The 12534-nt window shown below is 41.3% G+C and overlaps 1 protein-coding gene across 1 annotated transcript in view; it reads left to right on the top strand.

Moving 5' to 3' along the window:
- The window catches only part of LYRM4 (LYR motif containing 4), a 188537-nt gene that overhangs the window by 64248 nt on the left and 111755 nt on the right, over positions 1-12534 (top strand). The window lies entirely within an intron of this gene.

Raw genomic sequence — 12534 nt, 5'->3', positions numbered from 1 at the left:
ATGTGTAGATCCTGATGGCAAACCCTTGCATAGCATTGCTTCATGTATAGCCAGATATAGTCCTAAAGTCTATATGACTAATGAATTTTATAGCAAAATTTAAAGTGCAACTAGTTGCCAACAAACATCAAAATGGCACATTTTTGACATTCACTTAACCCTTTCGCCAACTGGTCCGTACGTCGAACGCCGGGGGATATCGCACACAATCCAGTGGCTGCAGCCCTTGGGATTGTGTGTGAGACTGACAGGCAGACTCCTGCCTGTCAGGTGAGAACATTCGAGAGGCTCACCTGCCGTCCGATCTCTCACACACACCCCAAAACCGGCGCTCAACCCCCCCGCCATTCCGCCATGGCCGGCCATGCTTACTGGGCTCCGCTTGCCCATCAGCAGGCCTGGGTTCTCCATGGCAGCTGTCAGCGGGTAGAGGGGAAGGAGAAGAGCGGACACACGTCTGCTCTTCTTCTTGTGACCCGGAAAACAACGTCTACCGATTCACCCCTGCGATTTAATTTCCCTCACCCCTGCAATCGGTGAGTCAGAGAAATGAACCGCTAGCGCAGGATGCTGACTATAGAGATTTTCGATGGACCAGATGGTCCCCGGAGTCTCTGATTGTTTGGAGACCAGGCTAAGATAGTGTTTTTTTGTTGTTTTTCCGGTTTGTTCTTTGATTTTAGGCTTCCCAGCCTAGAGGTGAGATGTGGGGAAAACCAGATCTCACTGTAAAGAGGAACTGTCATGCTTATGCCTATTACGAGGGATGATTACATTCCCTACAATAGGAATAAAAGTGATAAAAAAGAAAAAAAAATGTATAAAGAAAGTGTCATACTAGTAAAATAAAAGTAAAATTAACAATAAAATAATCCCTGTGTGCTCGCACGTAGAAGCATACGCAATTCGCATCCACATGTGTAAACCTTGTTTTACCTCACATGTGAGGTATCATCGCAAACGTTGGAGTGAGAGCATTAGCCCTTCTCTGTAACTCAAAACATGTAACCACTAAAAAAGCATTGCCTGTAGGGATTTTTAAGTACCGAAGTTTAGCGTCATTCCACAAGCATGTGCAATTTTGAAGTCTGACATGTTGGGTATCTATTTACTCAGCGTAACATCATCTTTCACATTATCTAAAAAAACACGTTCTAACTTTAATGTTTTTTTGTTTTGTTTTTTATGCACGAAACAGTTTTTTTTTTTTCCAAAGAAAATGCGTTTGAAAAAATGCTGCGCAAATACCGTGCGAGATAAAAGGTTGCAAAGACCGCCATTTTATTCTCTTGTCTCTGCTAAAAAGAGGGGGGTGCTATGTAATTTTCTAGAAAAATATATGATTTTTACATGTAGGAGAGAAATGTCAGAATTGGTCTGGTAGGCAAATGGTTAAACAAACTCTGGACCAGTTCGTCTTTCTCAGCTTCCCAGAGCTGTGTTTACATTAGAGACTAGTTGACAAGTCATCACTGGCAGGAAGGAGTTGTTTGAGCTTGGATCAAGACTTTCCATAAATGGATCGAAATTTGTCCAGTTCAGCAGCGATCGGACAAATGTTGATTCATGTGTAGCTGTCCCCAGCCAACAGAATTTGATCGGGAATGTTGGAAAACTCTTCTCAATCAGTGGCTGCAGCAGCTGATCAGTGTGTTCTGACAGCGGAAGAATCCTGACGGCAGAATAAAATGTCGCAGGGGAAGGGGGGATTCCTCCATCCACCTCATTTATGTAGATGGAGGAATCCATTTGTTTTTATTTTTAATCAGCCTGCTGGTTGATTGAAAAAAGTCATATATGGCCATCTTTTAGTGCTACTGATATGAATTTTGAGAATAAAGTTCTCCACAGTACCTGAAGCTACAAGGGTAAGTAATTTATTTTAAGCAAATGTAATGTTTATATTGATATTGATTTTTCCATAGATTTACCACAGTTGCACTTAAAGGATAAGTTCACTTTTTAGAAAAAAAAATAAATGCAATTTTTTTTGCAGATAAAAAAAAATTGTATGCTCATGATCTGACGTTTGTGGAGATACCTCACATGTGTGCGACAATAGCGGTTTGTGTGCGTTTGCCTTTGTGCGCTAGCACGGGGGACCGGGGCACACAAATCAGCGTTTTTGAATACTTTTTAATTAATCTCTTGACCACCGCCCCATGTCAAAAAGACGTCCTCTTTTTAAAGATGGATATCTCGGTAACGGCAGCAGCTGCTGCCACAACCGAGATATCCATCTCTTCAGTGGGCGGTGGTGTACAAGATAACGGCGGTCTCGGGCGGATTCGCCGCGAGATCGCCGTTATCGGTGGCGGGAGAGGGCCCCGCCGCTCTCCCGCGCCCTCCGCCGCTTACCGGAGCCGTCGGGTCCGTTCAGCAGCTGACTGGGGTTGCGAGTGAGGGAAAAATGTCCTTCACCTGTCCCCATAGCTCTGCTGGGCGGAAGTGACGTCAAAACATCAGTCCCGCCCAGCGTCTTAAAGAAACATATTTTTTTTTTTGTCATTTGAAAAAATGACAGTTTCAATTTTTTTTCTTTTTTTTGCATTTTAGTCTAAATATGAGATCTGAGGTCTTTTTGACCCCAGATCTCAATTTAAGAGGACCTGTCCTGCTTTTTTCTATTACAAGGGATGTTTACATTCCTTGTAATAGGAATAAAAGTGATCAATTTTTATTTTTATTTTTTATTTCAGTGTAAAAAATTATTAACTAAATAAAAGTAAATAAGAAAACAAAAAAAAAATATTTTAAAGCGTCCCGTCCCGACGAGCTCGTGCACAGAAGCGAACGCATACGCGAGTAGCGCTCGCATATGAAAACTGTGTTCAAACCACACAAGTGAGGTATCGCCGCGATCGTTAGAGCGAGAGCAATAATTCTAGCCCTAGACCTCCTCTGTAACTCAAAAAATGCAACCTGTATTTTTTTTTTTTAAAAGTCGCCTATTGAGATTTTTAAGGGTAAAAGTTTGACGTCATGCCACGAGCGGGCGCAATTTTTAAGCGTGACATGTTGGGTATCATTTTACTCGGCGTAACATTATCTTTCACAATATATTAAAAAATTGGGCAAAATTTATTGTTGTGTTTTTTTTTTTTATTATTCAAAAAAGTGATTTTTTTCCAAAAAAAGTGCGCTTGTAAGACCGCTGCACAAATACGGTGTGACAAAAAGTATTGCAATGACTGTCATTTTATTCTCTAGGGTGTTAGAAAAAATATATATATAATGTTTGGGGGTTTTAAGTAATTTTCTAGCAAAAAAAAATGTTTTAGTCTCGTAAACATCGAATCTGAAAAACAAGCCCGGTGGGAAAGAGGTTAAAAAAAAAAAACTGGTTCCATTAAACCGGAAGTGATTGTTCACTTCAGTTTGACTGCGTCGTTTTGATTGTTTTTTGGATTTCATTTGTACAATAAAGACATCGTTTTAAGGAGTGTGGCAGTCCAGGATCTTCTTCTATCCAATAAACTGGAAGTGATGTCATGATGTTGCTTCCGGGTTACCATATCTGGGACCCGATCAAAGCTGATTCCGGCTTTGTTTGGGTTTCCGGTCAGCTGGCGGAAGTGCCAGCTGGTCGTCCAGGTCTCGGGATCGCCCAGGCGAGCAGCATAAGGTGGCGGGAGGAGGGGGGGGACATTCCCTCTTGCTTCTTGTAATAACAGCTGAGCTGCTGCTTAGCCGCATCTGTTGTTCTTACAAGAAAGCCGACCGACGGCTCTAAGAAAACTGTACCGGGGTGATGCTCGCAGCTGCAGATATCCTCTGTCTTTTTTTAATTAAACAGTAAACTCTATTACATATTTGTTGTTTTTGTATTTGTGTGAACTATCGACTTTTCAAGCAAACATTGCCATGAGCGTGGAGTTTTCGTTTTTTTAGTAATTCCACACACATATTTTGTTTAATGAAACTTCACTTTGCTTAAAAACCCGCAAGTACAACAAGCTAGTTCATAAATAACAGTTACAAGGAAACCGAAGATTGCCCATAACAAAAGGCAGCTGGTGTCTTGTTGCTGGGGGCAACACCTCCACGCTCCCTTCTTTTTAAATCGGCATCATTGAGTGACCTTTGATTATGACTTGTAGCTTTATACCATAATAAAAAAACAAAAGGACATCAATTAATTTTCAGTAATGGCACGACTTGTGTTCCTAGTGTGTACATATACGACGAGTGACTTTGAAAGCTTTCGAAGCAATCTACATTTTACATTATAATTTCTTAATAAATTCCCCGCTGAACTGAACACATTTTTCCTTCATGCTTAATTCAATAAAGCTCAATATAGGTAGTGATGTCTGTGCTATGGTAATTGCTCTCAGCAGGCTGGCAATAATACAGCACAGAAGTGCCAGCCACTGTTCTTTTATTCTTCTCCCCTTCCTTCTGTCTACTCCACAAAGTCAGCAGTGAAAGGCTTTAGAAATGCCAAGTGCTTTTCTCTTCAGCTCCTTTTACAGTAATGGATCCTCACAATGAAGTGGTAAGATCATGGGTTGAATGCCAAAATTTCAATCACTGCCCCAACTTTATTCTTGGTCTTAAAGTCTTATTTGTAAACTCGTATTTCTTAAAAAAATATATTTTATTTTCTTGGAGCATGCAAGTTTAACTGTGAATGCAGTGTTGGTATATTTTCAGCCGCACTACCTTTTGTAAAGTATGCTTACTCATCTGTTGTAGGAGTTTGTTAAAGTGATTGCTATACTTCCAGCTGATCTCTGGCCAAGCAGCTATATACACAGTTGGAACTGTTTTACCTGATTGACATTGTTTTCTTCATTACAGTATAAAAATAGAGTGGTAAATCTTTTGTAATTATCATGTTACCCCATTTCTTGTATTACAGTAAAGAAATAGGGCTCGTACACAGGGGCATACTTAAGCGTACACCCATGTGGGCGCCATGTTCTGCCTGCGTGGAATGCACAGGTGTCCCTTACATCCTCATGCAGGCAGTCTCATACATGTTATTTGGGACGCAGCAGTTGCTCCCAATTTGAAGTCCTAGTGGGTGCAGGTGCTTGCCCCGAACTCGCACTGTCTGCGTTTTTAACCACTTGCTTACTGGGCACTTAAACCCCCCTACTGCCCAGACCAATTTTCAGCTTTCAGCGCTCTCACTCTTTGAATGACAATTGTGCTGTCATACAACACTGTACCCAAATGACATTTTTGTCATTCATTTTTTTCCCCACAAATAGAGCTTTCTTTTGGTGGTATTTGATCACCTCCTAAGGTTTTTATTTTTTGTCAAAAAAAATACATAACTGTTTTATATTTTGTTATAAAATTTTGCAAACGGGTAATTTTTCTCCTTCATTGATGTACGCTGATGAGGCTGCACTGATGGGCACGGATAAGGCGGCACGGATAAGGCGGCACTGATGGGCACAGATAAGGCGGCACTGATGGGCACGGATATGGCGGCACTGATGGGCACGGATAAGGCGGCACTGATGGGCATGGATAGGTGGCACTGAGAAATGGCATTTATAGGTGGCACTGATCGGTGGCAATGATGGGCACTGATCAGCACTGGTAGGTGACATTGATAGGCAGCACTCCTAGGTGGCACTGACTGGCACCACTGGTGGGCATTGCTGCCGATGTCCCTCAATCGGCAGCCGGTAATCGTTTTTTTTTTTTTTTCAAAAAACGATTACCGAGCTGTGTTTTGATCACGTGATTAGCTGTCATTGGCTGACAGCTGATCACGTGGTAAGGGGCCGGGACTGGCCGTGACTGGCCCCTTACTCTGATCCGTGATCACCCGAATCTCAGTGACTCTTTAACCTCCCTGGCGGTATGATTCTTTCAGAAAAAAAGGTGCTGAAAGCGGTACCATTATTTGCAAGGAAATTTGGTGTTTTATACTGTAGGCCTGTAATTCTTAGGAATAACTCACTTAAATCTGACCAAACAAGAGTCTAATAGGCATCCCGGGTATGACATTTTTTTAAAAACAAAATTATAAATTATAATATAATAAATAATTATAACAAATAATAATATAATTCTAATAAAAATTATTCAATAATGTAATCAACTCAAAATCACTGAAATTTGCTCAGTTGCAGAATTGTCGCTGTCATTATTTTTATTTCTTTATGACAAATTTCCCCACAAATCGCTATCGCACAATTCTGCAAGTGATTATAATTTATTATCGCTGTTTTCTAGCTGCTCTAAAACCATTTTTGACATAAAAAGACACTTTTGGTTGCTATGGACAATCTACAGTTTGCAGGCAGAAAGAACAGTTTTTATTATATAAACGTACATGTAGGACACTGGGCAGACCACTAGGGACAAGGGGGGTATGTATTTTTTACATACAGTACTGTAATCTATAAGATTACAGTATACTGTGTGTATAGTGTTTGTTTACTTTTTTGAATTTGGCGCCGATCTCCGCTCCCGTGCATCGTAACGTCGCAGGGAACGGAGATCGACGGCACAGGAGGACACTGTGTGAATCGAGCGATGTTCCGCTTGCTCACACAGCGCGGTGACATCGCTGGATCCAGGAGAAGGTAAGCCAGCGCGCGCTGCAGGTTCTGCACAGCTACCCCGAGCGTGACTCGGGGTTACCGATTTTGGTCGAAAAAATCAACCCCGAGTCGCGCTCGGGGTTACCGCCAGGAGGGTTAAACACAGCGCACCACACGCGCCCTGCAGGGGGCGCGCTCATAGGGGAGGACGTCTATTGACATCCTCCTGGCAATTGGGACCGACCGCCGTCATTATACGTTGCTATTTTGGCATTAAAAACCATTATGGCAGCAGCTAGCTGCCATAACCCCAGTATTTTTAAAAATGACCATCGGTCCTTTTAGGGATAAAAGTGTTCTCAGGGGCTGCAAGATCGCTTTTATCGAGAGTGGGAGAGGGCCACTACCTGCCGGTCATCTCTGCCACTGAACGGAGCCGTCTGTAGCGGCGGAGATGATCGGGTCCTTTCCACTCACTGCCTGGATGTCGAGTGAGGGAACTATGGCCCCCGCTCGGCTCCATACCTTTGTAAAAAAAAAATGACATTTAATTATTTTATTATTATTATTATTGCATTGTAGTGGAAATATGAGATCTGAGTTTTTTTTTTACCCCAGATTTCATATTTAAGTGGTCCTGTCATGCTTTTTTTCTATTACAAGGGATGTTTACATTCCTTGTAATAGGAATAAAAGTGACCCAAACATTTTTTTATAGGACAGTGTAAAAAAATAAAAAAGTAAAATAAAAAAATAATTTTAAAACGCCCCGTCCCGCCGGGCTCGCATGCAGAAGCGAATGCATATGTAAGTGTTAAAACGGTGTTCAAACCACACGATTGAGGTATCGCCACGATCATTAGCAATAATTCTAGCACTAGACCTCCTCTGTAACTCTAAACATGTAACCTGTAGACATTTTTAAAAGTTGCCTATGGAGAGTTATAAGGGTAAAAGTTTGTTGCCATTCCACGAGCGGACGCAATTTTGAAGCATTGAGTATCAATTTACTCAGCGTAATATTATGTTTCACAATATAGAAAAATATTGGGCTAACTTTACTGTTTTCTTATTTTTGTTTAAGTAAAAAAAGTCGATTTCCCCCCCCCCCCCCCCCAAAAAAAAGTCCAAATACGGTTTGACATAAAGTATTGCAACGACCGCCATTTGATTCATGTTTACCAAGGTTTATTGTAAATTTAAATGTGAATAGGCATACATACAATAATAAAATAGGCAGAACAAAATACAGCCAAGTTTCGTATTGGAAAGTATATCAATCATGGTATAAAAGTAAAGTAGAAATTTTGCACGAGATATCAAATAGCTATATTTAATCTTGTGTTATATAGAACTAGAGTCATTACTTACATATAGAAAAGAAATGATGTTGTACACAAACATTGAGGGTGGGGGGAAAGGAGACAGGGTCCGTCCTAATAAGGGGGGGACCAGGTAGACCACTTAGAGTAATATATATGTAGGCTATCGTTAAGAGTATGGTAGACTCTCTCAGAGAGTTTAAGAGTCTCCATGCGATCCAAGACCTGTTGCCAGGAAATTGTGCTGGTCCTCCAGTTAAGTGCGACCATCCACTGTATAGAGCTACACATGGAGTGTAGTAGTCGAACGCTTGGTGTGGGAATGTCAGGGATCCCTGCATAAAGGATACCAATTTGAGGAGTGAGAGAAATTTTGTGTCCTGTGGTCGCTTCAAATTTTGCTGTAGCAGTTTTCCATAATTGGTCCAGTAGGGGGCAGCTCCAAAAGGTGTGCAATAGGGTACCCGGTTCCGCACAGCCTCTGAAACAGTTTGGGGAGACAGATACATAGAAGGAATGTAGCTTAGAAGGGGTGAGATACCATCTGGAGAATATCTTAATTGGTGTTTCTCTAAAGGTTATGGCTTTATTACATTTACGGAGATTCTCCGCCATAGAGTACCATGTCTCAGGGGAGATTGTGATACCTAAATCTTCTTCCCAATGTATCATCTGGGAGGACTTCTCACTCATATTTGTGCTATTTAGGTAGGCATATAAACGAGAAATCATCCCCCTATCTCTTGAGGAGTTTAGGCATATCCTTTCAAATAGGGTTCTAGTGGGGAGGGTGGAGAGAGAAAAGAACTGTGCAAAAAAGGATTTTATAAGCCTGTAATTTTCTAGTTCTGAGTATGGAAGGCCACAGTCCCTCTGTAACGCTGCAAAGGATTTAAACTCCCACTTAGATTGAAGTGAGGCTAGGGTGATGAGGTTATTGTCAATCCAATGTGAAAACCGTGGTTTGTTTGTGAATGCGAGGTTAAATCTGGTGTCACCAAGAAATGATGTGAGAGGGGATATGGGCGATGAGAGAAAGTGGGAGTCCTTTATTTTAACCCATAATTGAAAGAGATGGGCAACAACAAGGTTAAGTTTGGATATTTTTCTATAAAGGACAGTGTTGGACCACAATATGCCCTGAAGGTGGTATGGGAGGACCGACATAGATTCAAACTTCTTCCAAGGTAAATTTTTTAATGGGGAGAACCACTGGGATATTTGGGAGAGTTTTGTGGCCAAATAGTAATGCCAAAGGTTGGGGAGACCCAGGCCACCTCTTATTTGTGGACGGTGTAGGAGAGCGTAGCCATATCTAGGTTTCTTGCCTGCCCAAATAAATTTGTTAATAGTTCTTTGTATGCTTTCAATTTTGGTTTTTGGGACAAGTATTGGGAGGGAGCGAAAGTAGTACAGTAATTTAGGGATAATGTTCATTTTAATGGCGCAGACCCTGCCCAGAAAGGAGATGTGATAGGAGGACCAGGTATTAAGGAGGGAACCAATGCGAGTGATGATGGGGGGATAATTGGCTCTATATAAGTGATTATATGATGAGGTGATGTTAACCCCTAAGTATTTGAATGAGTCCGGGCACCATACGAATGGGAAGTTGTTACGTAATGTGGCCTGTAGATCCGAGGTTAAGTTAAGTGGGAGAGCTGAGCATTTGTTAGGGTTGATTTTAAGGCCGGAGAGGGCATGAAAGGTATTTAGTGTGTCTAGGAGAACTGGGATAGAGAGGAGGGGTTCTGTAAGGAATACTAGTGCGTCGTCAGCGTATAGGCTGATCTTGAATTCTGAGTTGTTTCTTAGATATCCCCGAATATCAGAGTTGGACCTAATTGCTTGGGCGAGGGGCTCTATGGCTAGAGCAAAAAGGAGTGGGGATAAGGGACATCCCTGTCTAGTGCCTCTGCCTAACGGGAAGAATTTTGAATTGTTGCCCGGGATCTTAATGCGAGTGTGAGGGGAATGGTATAGAGCATTAAATCCCTGAAGAAAATTGCCTGCGATTCCGAATTTGGGGAGGAGCTTATTCAAGTAGGACCAGCTAACGCTGTCGAAGGCTTTGTGGATGTCTAAACTCAAGAGGAGGGCTTGTCTGGAATTCAAATTAGCATCTTGGATTACATTAGTCACCAGTCTGATGTTGTTGACTATTTGCCTGCCAGGGATGAATCCTGATTGGTCTTGATGAATTAGGGGAGAAATTACTGTGGCCAGTCTGTCAGCAAGGATTCTGCCAAATATTTTAAGATCGTTATTTAATACTGAAATGGGACGAAAGTTTTGGGGGAGAGTGTGGTCCTTATCTGGTTTAGGGATCAAGGAGAGGTTAGCTAAGAGCATCTCTTCCGGGAAATGATTACCTTCCAAGACGTGATTAAACAGTTTCATAAGACCAGGAGCTAATAAGGGGGCGAACTTTTTGTAGTAGGATGTTGTAAATCCATCCGGGCCTGGGGCTGTGGATACTTTGAGGGATTTAATTACATTGGTAATCTCTTCAATCGTACAAGGTCTATTTAGGGATTCTGATTGATGGTCGTCTAAGGAGGGGAGTTGTAGGTCATCCAACCAGGAGTTGGCTAGTGTATTTGAATCAGTACATGGGTCCGACAATAGTTGTTTGTAAAAGTCTGTAAAGATGTCAAGGACTCCCTGAGGATGTGTAATTAGGTTTCCGCTGTTGTCACGTAGTTTGTAGACATGTGTGGGGTTGACATCCTGATTTAATTTCCTGGCAAACATTGCCGAGGGCGAGTTGCTATGTAAGAGGAATTTGGCCTTTGAGAACCTCAAAGATCTTTCCGTGTTGGCCGATAAAATAAGGTCAAGGGCCCTACGTTTGGCCTGGATCTGTTGTGTGATTTCTAGGGACGTCGTGTGATGTAATCTATTATATAAGTGGTTTAAGTCATTTGTCAGACATTTAATCTCAGCAAGTCTTTCTCTATTTTTAGTTGCGGCAATTTTAATAATGTGGCCTCTTAGAACTGCTTTATGGGCAACCCAAAGGGAAGTAGGAGGTGTGTCGTCATTGATGTTATCTTTGAAATAGTTGTCTATGTGTGTTGAAATGGAATTTCTATTCCCTGGGTCTGTCAAAATAGAGTCATTAAGGCGCCAATTATAAGTAGAGAAGGGGAGGCCTATGTGTGATGTGTCAAAAGAGGTGATGTCATGATCAGCCCATGGGCGAATATGTGCTTGTGAGGAGTTTGCTAGTAGGATAGGGGTGCAAAAGATGTAGTCCAATCTGGCGTAACAGTCATGAGGATGGGAATAGTGTGTATAGGCCTTTGTTCCTACATTGTGAGCCCTCCAGGAGTCAATTAGCTGGTTCTTATTGATGAGTCTGTTAATCGTTTTAGAGAAGGATTTTGTGGAGGGGGTAGTTTTACTTCTGTCTAGCGCAGGATGTGCCGTTAGATTGAAATCCCCACCAATAATTATATGAGGAGAATTAAATCTATCTAGGGTATTAAAAAAATCAGAAAAAAAAGAAGTTTGAGATTCATTTGGGGCATATACAGATGCTATAGTGATCTCCTTGTTATTAATGGTGCCCTTGTATGATAAAACGGCTATTTGGGTCTTTAAAAATATGTTGGATATCAAAGATGATAGAGTTGCGAATGAAAATTGCTACTCCACGAGTTTTATTGGAAAACGTAGTATAATGGTGTTGTCCATATGATCTGTTAAAAAAAGTAGGATGATTGGAAGTGGCAAAATGTGTTTCTTGGAGTAAGACAATATCAGCTCCTAATCTCTTATAATGTTGAAATGCTTTTTTACGTTTGTGAGGTGAGTTAAATCCTTGTGTATTATGGGAAATTATCCTAATACCCATGAGTTGGCACTATGTGAGTTATCGACAGAATAAGTTCTGAACGGAAATAAAGCCGATTTCTAACCCAGCACATAAGCAAATATGTAGTAATTGTCAGCATAAAATCACATACAGTTTGAGAAAGTGTGTAAGGTAAGCGTGCATATTTCTTATAAAACAATGAAATAGTAAATAGAATAATGCATGAGAGATGATAGCGTTTGAAACGTACAATCCATTGGCTGTCATAATATATGCTTATCCGAAAAATGGCCCTAGTGGCCAACAGCAGGAACCACAAAATTAACAGTGAGTATGAAAAAACTGTGGGGACAGGATAAAACCTGTCAAACTTACAATAATAACAAGTAATAGGATATGGGACAAGTATGTCCCTGGCCCACAAACTGCTCGAGTGATGCCCCATCATGAAATGGAACAGCAGTCGAGAACGGTAGTGGGAGTGGGGTCAATCTAGCGACGACGGATGCTCCAGGCTTCTTGAGAAAAAAGAAAAAAAAATAGTTGAAAAAATTTGAAATAATCTTTAAACAGGATTTGGTTCAATGTGTATTTGGCGGGAGCCCCCACCAGAGTAATGGAGTGATGAAGTGGAACATATGATCCAGACTCACACATTGCGAATCAGGTAGCTCGTAATTAAAAGCAACAGAGGTTGATCAGAAAAATTTAAACCAAGAGAAAAAATATTAAAACTGGTAAGGTCCGGATGAGACTGGATCAGCGTACAGTGAGAGTGTAAGTTCTGGATATGACAAGTTTGTCCTCAGGCAGTGTAAGAACTAGGACACGTGATTATGTACTCATGATGGTTGTGTTGACCTACCATAGCCTATCCGTAAAA

Source organism: Rana temporaria, chromosome 5, assembly GCF_905171775.1.
Source record: "Rana temporaria chromosome 5, aRanTem1.1, whole genome shotgun sequence".
Taxonomy (NCBI): domain Eukaryota; kingdom Metazoa; phylum Chordata; class Amphibia; order Anura; family Ranidae; genus Rana; species Rana temporaria.
Note: the sequence above shows the minus strand (reverse complement) of the source record. Positions and strands in the feature narration are given on the sequence as shown.